We start from the raw sequence: 16,084 nt of genomic DNA, 5'->3' as shown, positions 1-16,084 counted from the left end.
TATATTTTTTTTGAAGACTTGGAGTCACTGATGTGTGTAAGACTAAGTAGAGTCAAATTAGAGTGGGTACAGTGGGAACACAAATCCCATACAAACTATGGTGGAGGGAGAGCAGAATGGAATTATCTAATAGTTTTTTTTTTAAAGATGTATTTATTTATTTGAGAGAGAGAGTGCATATGCACACTTGAGCAGGGGGAGGGGCAGAGGAGAGGGAGAGAAGGAAGGACAGAAGCAGATTCCCCACTGAACGTGGAGCCTTACATAGGGCTTGATTTCACAACCTTAAGATCATGACCTGAGCTGAAATCAAGAGTTGGATGCTTGACCCACTGAACCACCCAGGTGCCCCCTAATAGTTTTTTTTTAAATCCCTTTTCTTCCAAGAGAAAAGAAGGTGAATAGTAGTTGTGGCAGTGGTGGATGTGTGCCACACAGCTGTCCCTTCAAGAAAGAGCCTGGGAGGAGCACACTTAGTTGCAACACCTATGGCATCCACCACTGATTTGAAGTGGAGGCTGTGCTCTTCCTTGGCAGCCCCAAGTCTATGACAGAACATGGTGAGGGCAAGGTTAGCTTCCTGTCTAATGTGGGTCTTCTTGGATGAGCAGTCTTTGTACTCGAAAGTTCCATACTGAGATCTTCAATCACTGAATGCTTCAGTGTGTCTCATTGCCTCTGTCACTGTCATTCTCAGGGGTGGGCCACAGACCCTGACCCAAGCTTTACTGCCACTACTGCTGGAAATGTGTTGTGGCTGTCCCTGATCACATTCACCCGGCCATCAGAATGGCTTCTCTGCAGTCCTCAAGATCCTTCCTCCTTTTCCCTCTGCTCCACTCATCACCTTCTACTTCTTCTTTCACCTCCCTCACCCTTCTCCACTTCTCCTTCCCTTTTTTCTCCTTCTTTCTCCATCTCTGTCTCTCTCTTATCTCTGTGTCCATCTCCATTATCTCCAACCTTCCACTTCTCCATATCTCCTCTCTGTCTCTCATCTTTTCTCTCTCATCTCTGTCTCCATCTCTCGTCTTTCCTCTCTCATCTCCATCACCATCTCTTATTTTCATTTCCATCTCTCATATCCATCTCCAGCTCCATTTCACATCTCCATTTTCATCTCCATCTCTCACCTTTGTCTCCATCTCTCATCTCCATCTTATCTCCATCTCATAGTTTCATCTCCATTCTTCATCTCTGTCTCTGTTTCCATCTCTATCTCTATCTCCATCTCTCATCTTTGTCTCCATCTCCATCTCTGTCTCCATCTCCATTTCCATCCCTATCCTTATCTGTCATCTCCAGTTCTCATCTCTCCTCTCCATCTCTATCTCCATTTGTCATCTGCTTGTCTCCATCTCTGTCTTCATTTCCATATCCATTTCTGCTTCCATCTGTTATCTCCATTTCTCATCTCTCATCTCCATCTCTATCTCCATGTCTTAATCTATCATCTCTGTCTCCATTTCCATCTCTATGTCTATCTGTCATCTCCATTTCTCATCTCTATCTCTATTTCCATTTCCATCATCTCTATCTCTGTCCTTCAACCTTTCCCTTTTCACTGGATCACTGTCCTTGTCAAGTAGCTGTACTAAATCTTCCTCATTAAAGAAATCTGTGACCCAAGTATCTCTCTTTAACTTCTTTTCAATCTTTTTCTGAACTTCAGACAAATCTAGTTTTTTTTCTCACATCTTATTTTTTTTAAAGATTTATTTATTTATTTATTTATTTATTTATTTATTTATTTATTTATTTTAGACATAGAGAGAGAGAGAGAGAGGCAGAGACACAGGAGGAGGGAGAAGTAGGCTCTATGCTCTCCCTCTTCCTCAGCTCCTTTACCCACCACCCCCTTGCTTGTGCTCTCTCAAATAAAGAAAGAAATAAAAATTTTTAAGAAATTTATAATGTCCCAAACTGAATTTATCTTTTCCTCAAAGTTGCATCTTCTCCTGAGTGTCCTGACTCAGAGATGGGCTCCATCATCCACTGGCTTCTCCATCTCACCTTGGAAATTATCCTGGAGGCTTGCTCCAGCTTGTAAGCTCCTACCTGATTTTAGTCTCAAGTTCCTGTCCATTATGCTTTTTTGATAGCTAGCACATGGCTCATTTCTCTTTTTTTTTTTTTCTTGCTGTCACTACCTTGGTTTAGTTTGCATCTCTTTTAGCTTGAATTATTATGTCTAATAATGACAACAAGCATTTATAGAGTGCTTATTGTGTGCCAGGCCCTTACATAATGCCTTCTAGTCCTACTCTTCAATCTGTTCTGATTCCAGAAAGACCTCTATAAACACAAATGTAGCAGGTATAATAAATGTTTAGTCCCCCAAACTCAGTTGATGACGAAAAATATAACTTTTTTCTATAATTCAGTTTAATGACTATTTTAGACTTTCATTCTGTATGATGGCAGAAAACATAATCTCAAATAATTCTGAGTAAATAACTAATTCCTGCACTGTGCCTTTTTATTTACTATATCTTAATATAATAATTATTTATTTATTTATTTATTTATTTATTTATTTATTGAGAGAGAGAGAGGCAGAGACACAGGCAGAGGGAGAAGCAGGCCCCACGCAGGGACCCCAATGTGGGACTCGATCTGGGGTCTCCAGGATCACACCCCGGGCTGCAGGCAGTGCCAAACTGCTGCACCACCGGGGCTGCCCTAATTCTTTTTTTTTTTTTTAAGATTTTATTTATTTATTCATGAGAGACACAGAGAGAGAGACAGAGACAGGCAGAGACATAGGCAGAGGGAGAAGCAGGCTCCATGCAGGGAGCCTGATGTGGAACTGGATCCTGGAACTCTGGGATCATGCCCTGGGCTGAAGGGAGATGCTCAACCACTGAGCCACCCAGGCATCCCAATATAATAATTCTTAATACTACTACTAATATTGAGACTGTCATCATTTTTATTGGCAGTATAGTATTCTGGTATATGAATATGCCAAAACATTTATCCAGTTTCTTGTAGATGGACCTTTAGATCATTTGCAGTCTTTTGCTATTACAAATCGAGGATACATTTGTCTGTATTACTTTAGGGTAAAATCTCTGAAATGGAAATCCTGGATTGAAGGGTATGCATTATAAATTTTAATAGCTATTGCTGAGTTACCCTCTAAAGAGCTTGTACCAATTTAAACTCCCACAAATAGCATATGGAAATGCTGTTTCCCATCATCAGCATCAATAGTGGGTATTGTGAAACTTTTAAATACTTGCCTTATTTTGTCTTTTCTTTTTTACAAGATTTTATTTATTTATTTGAGAGAGAAAGCATAAGCAGGGAGAATGGCAGGAGGGGGGAGATGCAAGCGATGCCGGGCTCGATCCCAGAACCCTGGGATAATGACCTAAGCCAAAGGTAGATGCTTACCCAACTGGCCCACCCAGTTGCCTCACCTTATTTTGTCTTAATTATATTTCTTTAATTGAGGGTGAGTATTTTTTTCATTATATACTGTTTTTAAACCTTTATTTTCCCACCAAGTTTAATATGAATGTCTTTTCATTCAAATAGATATTCATCACTCCAGATGTACTTTTATAAGTTTAGTTTGTACTTACAAATCTATAAGACCACGCCAGGCAGAAATCTTTCTTGAAATAAGAATGAAGTATTTGTTACGAAGAACTCTTAGGTGGATTCTAAGTCTTAGAATAAACAATAAACCAAGAGTCTAAGCCAGATGTTCCCCCAAAACATATAATGTGAACCAAATTCAAGTTATATATGTAATTTTAGGTTTTCTAATAGCTACATTAAAAAGGTGAGAGGAAACAGATGAACTTAAGTCAACAATATGTTTTTAACCCAACATATTCAAAATAGTGTCATTTTAATATACAATTGATATGAAATTATTAACAAAATATTTTACATTCTCTTTTTGTCCTAAGTCTTCTAAATCTAGTGTGTATTTTACTCTTACAAAACATCTCAATTTGACTAGCCACATTTCAAGTGCTCAATAGGCACATGTGGCTGGTGGCTACTGTTAGGGGACTAGTTGTAAAGAAACTTCTCAGTGCATAGAAGCTACAGTTAACACTTAAATAGCTTAAACTTGAGCATGACAACTTGCCTAGTGTTTTGAGGCCACATTCAGTGCCTTTAGAGAGGAGGTACTCAAAGTTTATTTTTCTAATTGAGTTATTTTTATTTTTTCAATTGAATGTTGGTACTTGTTTTATGTAGATATGGTCAAAATACCTCATTGTAGCAATGAATCATTTTGTTAGTCATAAAACAAAAAAACAATTCATACATTTTACTTTGTTTCTCAGAAATGAGAGATGTTTTAAGAATGTGTTTTCATAACATTTGCCAAAATTTTTCATCACACAATAGCTTTTTTTCCCCCCCTCTTCCTTTTGGACAACTATTGAATTGATGAAGCTTTTAAGATAGGTAGGAACAGATGTGTTGACTCAATTTGGGAGGCAAAAACATTTTTACTTGAAGAGAAGCCCTCAGGGGAATGGCAGTCTCCTAGGAGTGTTTAAAATCTAGTTGTAGGAAGTCCTGAGTCTTGAGCAGGTGTTGTGATTGAATTAAGAACCAGCAGAGCTTGGGCAAACTCTGACAGTCCTCCAAATACCACAATGCAATATTAGGACCAGGCTCCCTAACCTGACATTTCTGAAGAGGGTTTACATTTCAATTAGTTGCCCAAAATTTAGCCTTATAATTGGCCCTTTAAGCAAATGTTAATCTAATTTATTTATCTTTAATTTTAATGTTCCAAAATCTACTTTAGGGAAGGAAAGAATAATGCTCTGCACATTTATGTAGGTGCTTTATAATATGATGTGAGAAAGAAATTCTTTTATTTTCTTTTTTTGGAGGGGAGTAGGGGAGAGGCAGAGGAAGAAAGAGAGAGAGAGAGAATCTTACGCAGGCTCTATGCTCAGTGCAGAACCCCACATGGAGCTTGATCTCATGATCTGGAGATCATGACCTGAGCTGAAATCAAGAGTCAGATGCTTAACCAACTGAGCCACCCAAGCACCCCAAAACTATTTTCATTAAAATGATATTAATGTTCAATTCAAACATGGGAGCCCTAATACATTAGAAATGGACTTGGAAAACAGCAAGTGGAAAAGCCGTAAATACTACCTCATTCAATTCAATCCAATCCATTCCTCTTACAAATTTAGAAAACAAACTCAGAAAGGTGGAGACACCTGCTTAAATCATATAGCAATTCAGAGGTCTGGATTTTGGGCGTTCTGGTTCTCTGGAGTATGAATTATAGCATTATATAACAATTACTGAGCACTTACTAAGTGCAAGGCTCTGGGCTAAGTGATTTTATTTCTTTTTTTAAAAAATTAAATATTTTATTTATTTTTTAGAGAGAGTGCACATGAGAGAGAAAGAGAGAGAGAGTAGAAGCAGGAACAGAGGGAAAGGAAGAAGGAGAGGGAGAAGAAGGCAGGGAGCCCGATGTGGGGCTCCATCCCAGGACCCTGGAATCACGACCTGAGTGAAGGCAGGTGCTTAACTGACTGAGCCACCCAGGAGCCCCTAAGTGATTTTCATAGATGTCAATGATTCACACAATCTTTGCAATATAAAGCATTTCACATTTAAAAGATAAAAAGCATCACTCTTCTCTAATGATTTTTTTCTTGAAACTTCATTTGTTTTCTTAAACAGAAGTTGCTGACGCATAAGGTAGCCAGAGTCAGAGTCTGCAACGGATACTTAGGTATACTCCACTGGGCTGTGTTTTGATGGCTAAATAAACAATAACTTATGCACAACTCAAGCCTAATATATTTCTACTAAGGTTGCAGAGAGGTTTGGAAAGCACAGCTTTTTTCCCTTTTCCTTCCTTTAGTTTGTTCACTAATGACTTCTTCCCTCTTTTCCTGCCTTTTTATCTTTCCTCCCTCCCACCTTCCCTTCCTCCCTCTCTCCCCCACTTTCTCCTTCTCTCTCCCTCTCTTCTTCCTTCCTTCCATCCTAAAGTGATGATACTAAGGGCATTTTCTGCTGAGATTCTAAACATGTTTTGATTTGTCTTGGACATAAAGAATGTTGGACATGCAAGGGTCTTAGGCATCATCTGAAGAAAAGCAGAGGCTCAGGGAGGTAGGGGATTTTATCTGAGGTCAACTAAATGAAACTGTACTGAGGTCAGAAAGCTACTACATAGCTAGAATCCAGTCAGCCCCAAGTGGAAAGCCATCAGAATAGCAAAGGTAATGTCTCATTGTTTCTGGAGGTGTCAATATTTTTTTTAAATAACATGATTCAATCTCAAACCAGCAAGTTCCCTTTCTTCATTTGAAGGAAGCCAGGATCCCTTGTCAGGTGCCTCAGAATGAAAAGCAAGTATCTAATGATACTCAGTACTTCAAAATCCCTAGAGTTGAGGGCCATGTAGCCAGTGGGGCTTACACAGATTCGGTTCTCAGAAATACGAGGGTCAGGACTTGGGAAAGCCACAAGGGGAAAAAATGACTTTTATTAACCTGTGCCTTAAGGCTCTTTAAATCACTAGACTGTGGAAAAAAACCAACCCATTAAGAAGCCCTAAGGAGGGAAAACTTGAAACTGGTTTTCACATTGGAAGTCCAGTGTTTCAGATCCATTGCCTTCAGTGACAGGCTGGTGAGGTGTTCAGCACCAGGACCTTCACTTAACATCCTAATGACTGCAGCAAAGGAACCTCCAAAGTCATTTCCAGGCCTTGTTTTCTCCTTTTGTTAAACAAGAGGATTGGTCCAAATGGCCAGTCTATCTATAAAGTACTACCATGTGACTCTATAATCATATTAAAATAATAAAATAACATCTGATTCATTAATTTTTTATCATTCTGATTTTATTTTTTTCCATCCTAGTTTGGGCCTTGGCTGAACTGGCTTAAAATGAGGGGAATACCTTTGAAGGTCTAAATTACTTGTAGAGACTTTATCTCACAATTTCTCCCAAAGAATGTTAGAGCTGCTGCATTTCTCAGAGATCCTTGCCTAGAAAACAATCTAGAAGCAGAACATTAGGAACGCCTGGGTGGCTCAGCAGTTGGGTATCTGCCTTTGGCTGGGGTCATGATCCCGGGGTCCTGGGATTGAGTCCTGCATCAGGCTCCCTACGGGGAGCCTGCTTCTCCCTCTGCTTATGTCTCTGCCTCTCTCTGTGTGTCTCTCATGAATAAATAAATAAAATCTTTAAAAAAAAAAAAAAGCAAAACACTATTAGAGGTTTAGCAGTGTTTTCTGGAATGATCCTCAATGTGCTTAGAATAGGGCCAGACTCCTTTCCATGGCCTGCAAGGTCCCTACCCAATCTGGCACCTCTGTACTTTCCAGGCTTATGTCATAAGTCTCTCTCCTCCTCATTCAATTTATTCTGACACACACGTGGCCTTCCTTTAGCTCCTGAAAGCACCAACCTCTTTCCCCACTCAAGACCTCGATAGGGCCAATTGTCTCTGCTGAAACTCTCTTCCCTCACTCTTGGTCCGCTTGGATGACTCAGGCCTAAACATTACATATGTGATCGGGGAAGTGACCACCCCATCCAAGACCAAAATCAGGCCACCCTGTCCTTCTCTCTTCAGAGCACTCAATATAATTTGTGGTTTACACGCATTTGTATGTTTCCTTTCATATCTGTCTCCCCAAGTCGTCCTTGAGGGAAGGGGCTGATTCTTTCTTGGTTCGCCCTTGTATTTCCCAGCATTTAGTACGCACTCAACAACTACTTGCTAAATTAGTGAATGAATGAATGGAGTCCTAGAAAATTCCCAACACAGGCAGCTCTTATTGGTTGTTTGTATATGACACAATTTATGAGACCACTTAGTGAAACCGTCACTCTGACCTTGTTCTGGCATCGTGGAAATAGCAATTGGTCCTTCAGTAAGTTGGCAACATTTCCAACGTGTGTTTACTCAGGCTGAATCAACCTCTTTAATGACTCAGTGGGAAAGCAACCTCAGTGGCCCCAATGTGAGTTCTTGGTTGACTGTGGGGATGGTCTCCTGGCCAAGAAGATTCCTGAGATTTCGAGTTTGAGCTAAAGGATCCTTAAGAGAAAAATCAAGTGAATCTTCCGTGACTGATATTGGCTATGAATAAAAGTCAGAATTAAGTCATCTGTGGAAATGCTACATCCTCACCCGACTGCAGTCTGTTTTCTTAGCTGTTGCTGGAGCCCCACGGAAAAGGGCTTATTTATTAAGAATGAAATCGTTCTTTTCAAATTTGGTAGCAATCATGTCTCTCTCTCTCTCTCTCTCTCTCTCTCTCTTTTTTTTCTTCCAGTCCATGGAAAGTGTTATCTCAGGCAGCTCTGTGCAGGAAGTTGGGTTTATCACTTCCTCACAGTTGCAGTTTGTCTAGGACTTAACTACATGCTATCAGATTACATCAAAATGTAGGCCTTTGTGTGTTTAACTCATCAAAGGAGTGGACCCTTAGGACTTGATATCACTTCACTGCATATGCAGCCATGTAGCAAAACAAAGCCTATCTAAACAGGACAGAACTATTTCTGTTGTGTGGCGGCTCTGCTAGCTCGAGCTTGCAGAAATGGTCGGGTTTCAGGTGTCTGCAGTGTTTCACTTCTTGTTTTTATATTTATCTCTTTTTAGAATTGCAGTCATTTGCCTGGTTGTGTGCAAGGAAGGAAAACCAAAATATTACCTACGAGGGAGGAGACAAGATTGGTCCAATCCCCAGGGTCAGTTGGAGGCAGTACTAACCTTTACCTCATCATCTGGATTTTCACTTGAAAGCTGAAGTTGCTGTGGTCCTAGTCCCGGCTCTGGACGGACCACACAGGGGGTTTGAATCCTGGCTCCTCTGTCTGCCCTGGGGCAAGTTGTTTCACCTCTGTGAGCTTCAGTTTCTCTGTCTGAAAAATGGAAAAATAATAGCACCTGCCTCATAGCCTTATGAAATAAACAATAGGGATTAAATAATGTATGGGAGGCCCACCAGGCTTGTAAAGCCCGAGGGCTACTGAAGGCCCCACCATGCTCTGCAGAGGGGCTGGGCAAGCTGGCAGCCCCGCAGTCCCAGGCTGGCTCAAGTTTCTCAGGCTGCACTTCCACCTTTGGGGCCTCAGTGCTAGTTTCTTCTCCGCGGAGTTCCCTCTTCTCTGCGGTGGGCTGGCTGCCAGATGCTGCCTCTATTGGCAGCCACAGGAAGCCGATGCAACTGTGAAGTAATACTTCTGCCCCAGGGCTGGCTCCGCCCTGTTGACCAAGGGTTTTAGATCTGCTCAGCCAACTTCTTTTAATGTCTTGCCTAAAAAGGACTTCTCACTCAGCTCTGCGGACTGGGTAATGGCTGATTGCCCTAGAGGGCTCAGACAAATAGCTTTTGGGGATAGAAAGGTTAAAGGGATCTTCTTTCTCCCAGCCCAATGCTTCAGGAGTTGGGGGTGCCATCTTGCTGCAACTCTCCCATATGATGATCATTTACCAAAATGAAATGTCAAAGGAAGACGGATGGGCATGATTCTATAAAATCCCTCCAAGCCAGTGGGGTATAATGAGATACTCTTAAAAAAGTTATTTGCATCAAGGCAGTATGCAAATCTTCACAGACCTCTGACTGGAAAGAAATTAAGTTACACCTAAAAAACTGTATAATTTAAGAAGGTAAATGTTTTCTTTTTCCTTTTTTAAAACCTGAAACCATTCTAAATAGGAAATTGAAACAAGCATAATGCTTTATTGCTTCTTTATACTAGAGTTATTCACTGATGGCTTCCTACCTCTTGGTTTCCTCCCTTCTGGCTTCTGAGGTGGCAGATGCCCTGTGAGCTACACTTCACCTCAGCTGTTCAGATCTCTTCAGAGCCACAACCACCCTCCATTCAGTGCCAGCTGGCATTGAGTTGGTGTCAGAGGTTCTCATCCAGTGGATTTTGCCTCTTTGCCTGGCCCCTTTGGGTGAGCTCTTTGGCTATCTCTTTAGCTTTTGTCCCTGGATGCTGTCTCTTGGAACTTCATTTAGCAGCCACTAGGCCAGTCTCAAGCTCTGTACAAGAGACAGGTTCCCAGGCTGGATCTAGCATCTTGGGCTTCATGTTATCTGGGAAGAGTTGAGATATTTGGCTACAACTCTCTTAGAACAGCAGTCAATGCCAATGGAAAACCAGCTCTTTCTGTTGCTTGATTAGCTTAAAATAATTTTTTTCTAATTGCAAAAGGAGTAAATACATAAACATGTGCGTATACACACTCCTAAACACAGAAATATATAAAGTTTAAAGTTGAAGGGCTCCATTTCAACTTCCTAGTGGTAATTCTTTGTTATATACTGTACCAGATTTATTTCAGTACATATAAAAGCATTTTTCTTCACCAAAAATAAAAAAGACGAAAGAGAGAATGGAATGCATACCTAGTCTTCCTCAACTTGCATGTTTTCCTTAAGTATATCTTGAATAGATTCAAATGCTAATGTACACAGATTCACCCCATTATTTTGTATGACTGTGGCTATTCCACTGTAGCATAGATTATAAATTATTTACTCAATTCCTTATTCATGGACTTTGGACGATTTGAGGTTTTGTTTTTGTTTTTGGCTTAACTGAACATCCTTGTGTAAACATCTTTGTGTGGATGTGTGAGTATTTCTGTAGAATTGTTGGGTTGGAGGGTATGCACATTTTAAATTTTAATAAACTATGCTAAATTGTGTCCTAGTATACCAGTCGCAATCTACTCAGAAACCTGAGAAGCCCTGTTTCCTCACATACTTATCAACTCTAGTATTACTAAATTTTATAAGTCTACTAGGCAAAAAAAAAAAAAAAAAAAAAAAAAACTTGTTTATTGGTGTGTTTTTTAAAATTTTTAGCAAAGTTGAACATCTTTTGGGATTTTTTTTTACCTATCTGCATTTCATTTTATGTAAGTTTTGTTTGTATCTTTTATCCAATTTTCTGTGGAGTTGTCTGTTTCTTACTGACCAATGTTACAGGATGTTTTCAGAATGCTTACTGAAAAATGGCTTATATTTATTGTTTACTATTCTAAAATATCTAAAGATATCTAAAAATATCTAAAGATAGGGTATTCCCAGGTTGGGCAGTGATTTAGCAGTCTTGGGCATGGATACTTTCTCTGCTACGTTTTATTCAACTTGTCTTTTTTTGTGGTTTCAAGATGGCTACCATAGTTACAGTCATCACATTTTAGACAACTATCTCTAAAGGTCCAAAAAAGGCTCTCTTACCCTAAATCCTCAAACTTCTCTTTTGATCATGAGGAAAACTTCCCAAGTGGACTCTCTCCACTGAGCACAGAGCCTGGTGTGGGGCTTGATCCCATGACCCTGAGATCATGACCTGAGCCAAAATCAAGAGTTGGATGTCCAACTGACTGAACCACCCAAGTGCCCCCGGACAGCTCTTATTTTATGTTTTTGGATGCTATTGTACATGGACTTAAAAAAATTTCATTTCCAATTTTTTGTTGCTTGTATATAGAAATATAACTGATTTTTAAAAAAGATTTTATCTATTTATTCATGAGAGATACAGAGAGAGAAGCAGAGACATAAGGGAGAAGCAGGCTCCCTCTGCGGAGCCTGATGCAGGACTTGATCCCTGGACCTTGGGATCATGACCTGAGCTGAAGGCAGATGCTCAACCACTGAGCCAAAGAGGTGCCCCTATAATTGATTTTTGTATGTTGACTTAGTATTCTGTGATCTTGCTGTTAGTTTTACTAGATTTTTTGGTAGATTCCTTAGTCTTTTCCACGTAGCTGATCGTACTGTTTGTGGATACAGATAATTTTACTTCTTCCTTTCCAATCTGGATGGAAAGGCTCCAGGGTGTAGCCCTATAGGCAGCCAGCTTGATGAGCAATCATGTGGTTTGTATTTCAGATCTGGTAGTTCCTTGACTGGGCTGCCTCAAGCAATGAAAACCTATCCAATCAATGTAGTGGCCTTTTCTGGCTCTTTGGTTCTATGCATGCTGCTTGTTTTTTCTTTTCCTCCTATTTGAGGATTCCCTTCCTTATTTGATGTGTTCGATTTGAAAAGTGGTTCATTGATAGACAGTTTTTAGGTCTACCTTATCTCTAAAGGATTTTTACTCTGGCTAATGGTCAAACCTGCCATTCTTAGAGTATTGACCACCTTCCCTTTTCCATTTCCTTCTTTGGTTCCATAATGAAGTAATCATTCCCTCCAGACTCACCAGGCAGCTTATCCACTGGCTCTTCCATGATTTTTGCAAGTGACTTTCACTAACCAGTGGTCTCGTGTCTTTTGCAAATGAAGGTCTGGGACATACTTTGCCCTCAGTTCCCAAAACTTTAAATGTCCTTTATTAAGCAACTTGTCATGCTGGGAAAACCATAACTGGTCTCTACTGCTCCCTCACAGTTTTAACTGCTTTAACATTACTGGATAGTAATTGTATCTGATTCTTTGATTCTTTATATTAATGACTTTTTTTTTTTTAAGATTTTATTTATTTATTCACAAGAGACACACAGAGAGAGATAGAGGCAGAGACATAGGCAGAGGGAGAAGCAGGCCCCATGCAGGGAGCCTGACGTGAGACTCCATCCCAATCCCGGGTCTCCAGGATCACGCCCCAGGCTGAAGGCAGTGCTAAACTGCCACCAGGGCTGCCCTATCTTAATGACTTGTACACTTGCTTTCTTTAAATATTCTATCCTCCAAATATCTCTTATTCTTTCAATTGATTCTAATTATTTTTATATACCTCTCATTTATCTATTTTGGAAGATGCTTCTTTTTCTTTTGTAGCTCCTTTCTTTGTTAAAATGAAAGGACAAAATAATACCCACTCAGTAATATTCAATCCAATGATTTTTTAGAACTTCTTTCTGGAAATATAGGCTTAAGATTCTTTAAACTCAATGAAACTTTTTTTTTTTTTTTTGGCAGATTATGGTGAAAGAACAGTTTGTCATAATTTTACAGAAGGCATACCAGAGGATCAAGATGAACATTGGCTCAGGGAGGATCTACTCTCAACCGTAGGGATAATCTTGGACTTTCATTGATCATTCCCTTTTCATTTTTCATTGTCTTTTCTTTCCAGTTTGCTTTTGTATTTCCTTACCTTCATTACCAGGTCATTTTCCTTAATTCCTTCTTTTTGGAAAACAGCATGAATAAGTGGAAGGAACACGAGTTTTGGAGTATAAATAGACCTGAGTTTCAATACAACTTTACCTGTTACTAGATGTGCATTCTTGGGTAAGTTATTTACGCTTTGGAACTCTACTGTTTTCTTCTAAGGATTGCCTGTGAAAATACGAATAATATTCATAAGGCATCTAGCACAGTGCCTGGCCCATGGAAGACATATGTTACCTGTGATTATTAACTTTACTACTCTGACTTTCTTGCCCTGCAAGATCACTTGCCATTTTTTATTGGGCTTAGATGAATCTATACATTTGTGATCTCTGAAAGTAGTGGTTTACCTTCTTTCCTCTTAATATTAGGTCGGCAATATGACATCAGAAAAACAGCTTATGCAGTCAGCCTGAATTACAAGAGAATGAATAAAAGTTGAATGTGTCCAGAATCAGAGTACTAGAGCCTTGATGGATTTTAGAGACCAGCTGCTTCAACTCTTTTTATTTTATAGATGAACAAACTGACATAGCAAAGATAAGCAATTTGCCCAAAGCCCATGGAAGAGCATATGTAGATGTAGATACTGAGATTTCCCCACTTAGGAAAATACTTTATTTTAATTAAGACAAAATTCATAAAACATAAGTTAACCATTTAAAAATGTATAATTCAGTGGCAAACAGTACATTTACAATGTGCAGCCCTCACCTTTATCTATTTCCAAAACATTTTCATCACCCCGTGTTCATTAAGCAGTCACCCCGCCCCATCCTCCCTCATACCAGCCCCTGGTAATCACTAATCTGCTTTCTGTTTCTATGGACTTGCTTATTCTGGACATTTCATGCAAATAGAATCATATACTCTGTGATCTTTTGTGTCTGATCTCTTTTACTCAGTATAACGTCTTCAATTCATACTCATTGTTTAAAAATTCAAACATTAAGGACAGTATAATGAAGAAACTAAAAAAATATTCTGTAATCTCACCTACCTTTGATGAAGACTGTTAACAGTGTGGTGATTGTTGCTGTTACCATTGTCTCCCACATAAATGGGTTTACACTATTCACACCTTTTACTTGAATTTGGTTTTTCACTTAAGACTTGTGAAACAGTTTCCTGTGTCAACACACATACAGATCTCTTCATTCTCTTTTATACTTTGTATGTTTTATTATATGGTTAGTCTAGGCTGTTTAACAAACCTGCTGTTGGATATCTTTCTCCCCACCCAATTCTTTGTTAAGTGGAACAGTTTGTACCTTAACCTGCTGAATGCACATTATTTTGGAATCCCAGTATTGGAGAGAAATGAATAGCTTCCATTACTCTGAAGCCAGCTTGGTTATACTGGAAAATTCATACAACAGTAAGAGGTAGATAAACTTTGGGTTGGCTTTAATTTCAGATTCTTTAATTCTTGGGATTAGTACCACCATCATGGTAGTTCTAGGGACATAGTGGCAAATGTCTAGGACTGGGAATTAATTAAGAGGTGTGGGTTTAGCCTTCATTTTGCTAAAGACTAGCTCTGGGCCTTTGGAAAGTTACTTACCTCTTCAGATTTCAGTTTCTTAATCTGTGAAATGAGGTGAATAGGCTAGTTGGTTAAAATCAACAAGGTTACTGCCCAGTTTATAATAATTCTCCTCCTGCAGGAATACCTCTGCTTCCTTAGGGTAGACACCAAGTAGCTATGCCATATTATGAGACCCTTCCTTCTCAGCCATATCTGATTGTTCTAGCAAAAAGCATTTGTCACAAGTCAATCCAAACAAAATCCTTCTTTAGGATTTTTGAATGTGAACCACAGAATGTATGGGCAGTTCCTCTCTTGTGGTGGGGAGATGTGAGAAGTGAAACTTGGTAGCCATTGGTAACCATATTATTAGTGAATCTAGGTTCCAACATGGAGAGGGAAGGGGTGGGACTCCTGTGCTATGGGTTAGTGAGAGAATAATCACATAAAAAAAGGAGGTCGTGAATTGTGCAGGGACAGGAGAAAAACTGGTAATCCAAGTAAAGTCTATAGTTAATACTATTGCTAATAACCCATGTTAGTTTTTTAGTTTTAACAAAGATGTCATATTTATATAAGATGTTGACATTAAGGGAAACAGGCTGAAAACTCTCTAAACTATCTTTGCAATCTCAACATCATATGCTTCCTGATATGATGCAATGAGAAGGGTACAATATCACTTATACGGTACTCTTTTAAAAAAATGTATACCTGAATTTAGCCATTAGGAAATAGCATTGAGAGACATTCTTTAAATGACTAGATGGTGCCCTTCAAAACTGTCAAGGTCATGAAAGACAAAGGAATTCTCCCATATTGGGGAAACTTAGGAGACATGACAACTAAAATGAAATGAATGATCCTGAATTCCATTCTGGACCCAAAAAAGATCATTAGTAGGTAATTGGAAACATTTGAATAAGGTGTGTATATTTGCTAATACTAATTCTTGGTTTTGATGAATTTTTTTGTGGTCATAAAAGATACTAACATTTGCAAAATAGAAATAGTATAGGAATTCTTTCTCCTGTTTTTGCTTTTTTTTTTTTTAAAGTCTGAAATTATTTCAAAATTCAAAGTTAAAAAGTTTACCAAAAGGTGATATTGGTATAGTGTAGACAGCTCCAAACACCCATCCCTCCACAGAAACATTAGAAAGAAACCCCAGAAACTGTTAAAGCCAACTTTGGAACTCTGGAAAATAGTAAAAAATTTAGAGCCACCAAGCAAATGCTGAATCAAGAAAAAGAACCTAAAAGACGTAGGAAATCTCCATGCCATTTTTCCTTGCCCTTGCTCCACCCCTCCCTGGTGAAGTGGCAGTCTTGAATTTAGCGACCCAAGTTCCCAATGTGGGGCCTTGGCCTTGGCTCCAGAGAGAGCAGAGCAGACCTATTAGCAAGTCATTGTGTTTGTTTGTTCTACTCTG

The 16,084-nt window shown here is 39.3% G+C and overlaps 1 long non-coding RNA gene across 2 annotated transcripts in view; it reads left to right on the top strand.

Annotated features, from left to right (window-relative positions):
* The window catches only part of LOC144301394 (uncharacterized), a 64,551-nt gene extending 50,424 nt beyond the window's left edge, over positions 1–14,127 (top strand). The window contains exons 5-6 of one of the 2 annotated variants that reach the window (XR_013368221.1): positions 12,930–13,244; positions 13,496–14,126. This is a non-coding gene — a long non-coding RNA (uncharacterized LOC144301394). Of the gene's footprint in view, positions 1–12,929 lie in introns of both variants that reach the window. The other variant, XR_013368220.1, reaches the window with a different exon arrangement.
* Positions 14,128–16,084: the final 1,957 nt, after the last annotated feature.

The sequence above is a fragment of the Canis aureus genome, chromosome 29 (genome assembly GCF_053574225.1).
Source record: "Canis aureus isolate CA01 chromosome 29, VMU_Caureus_v.1.0, whole genome shotgun sequence".
In the NCBI taxonomy this organism is placed as follows: domain Eukaryota; kingdom Metazoa; phylum Chordata; class Mammalia; order Carnivora; family Canidae; genus Canis; species Canis aureus.
Note: the sequence above shows the minus strand (reverse complement) of the source record. Positions and strands in the feature narration are given on the sequence as shown.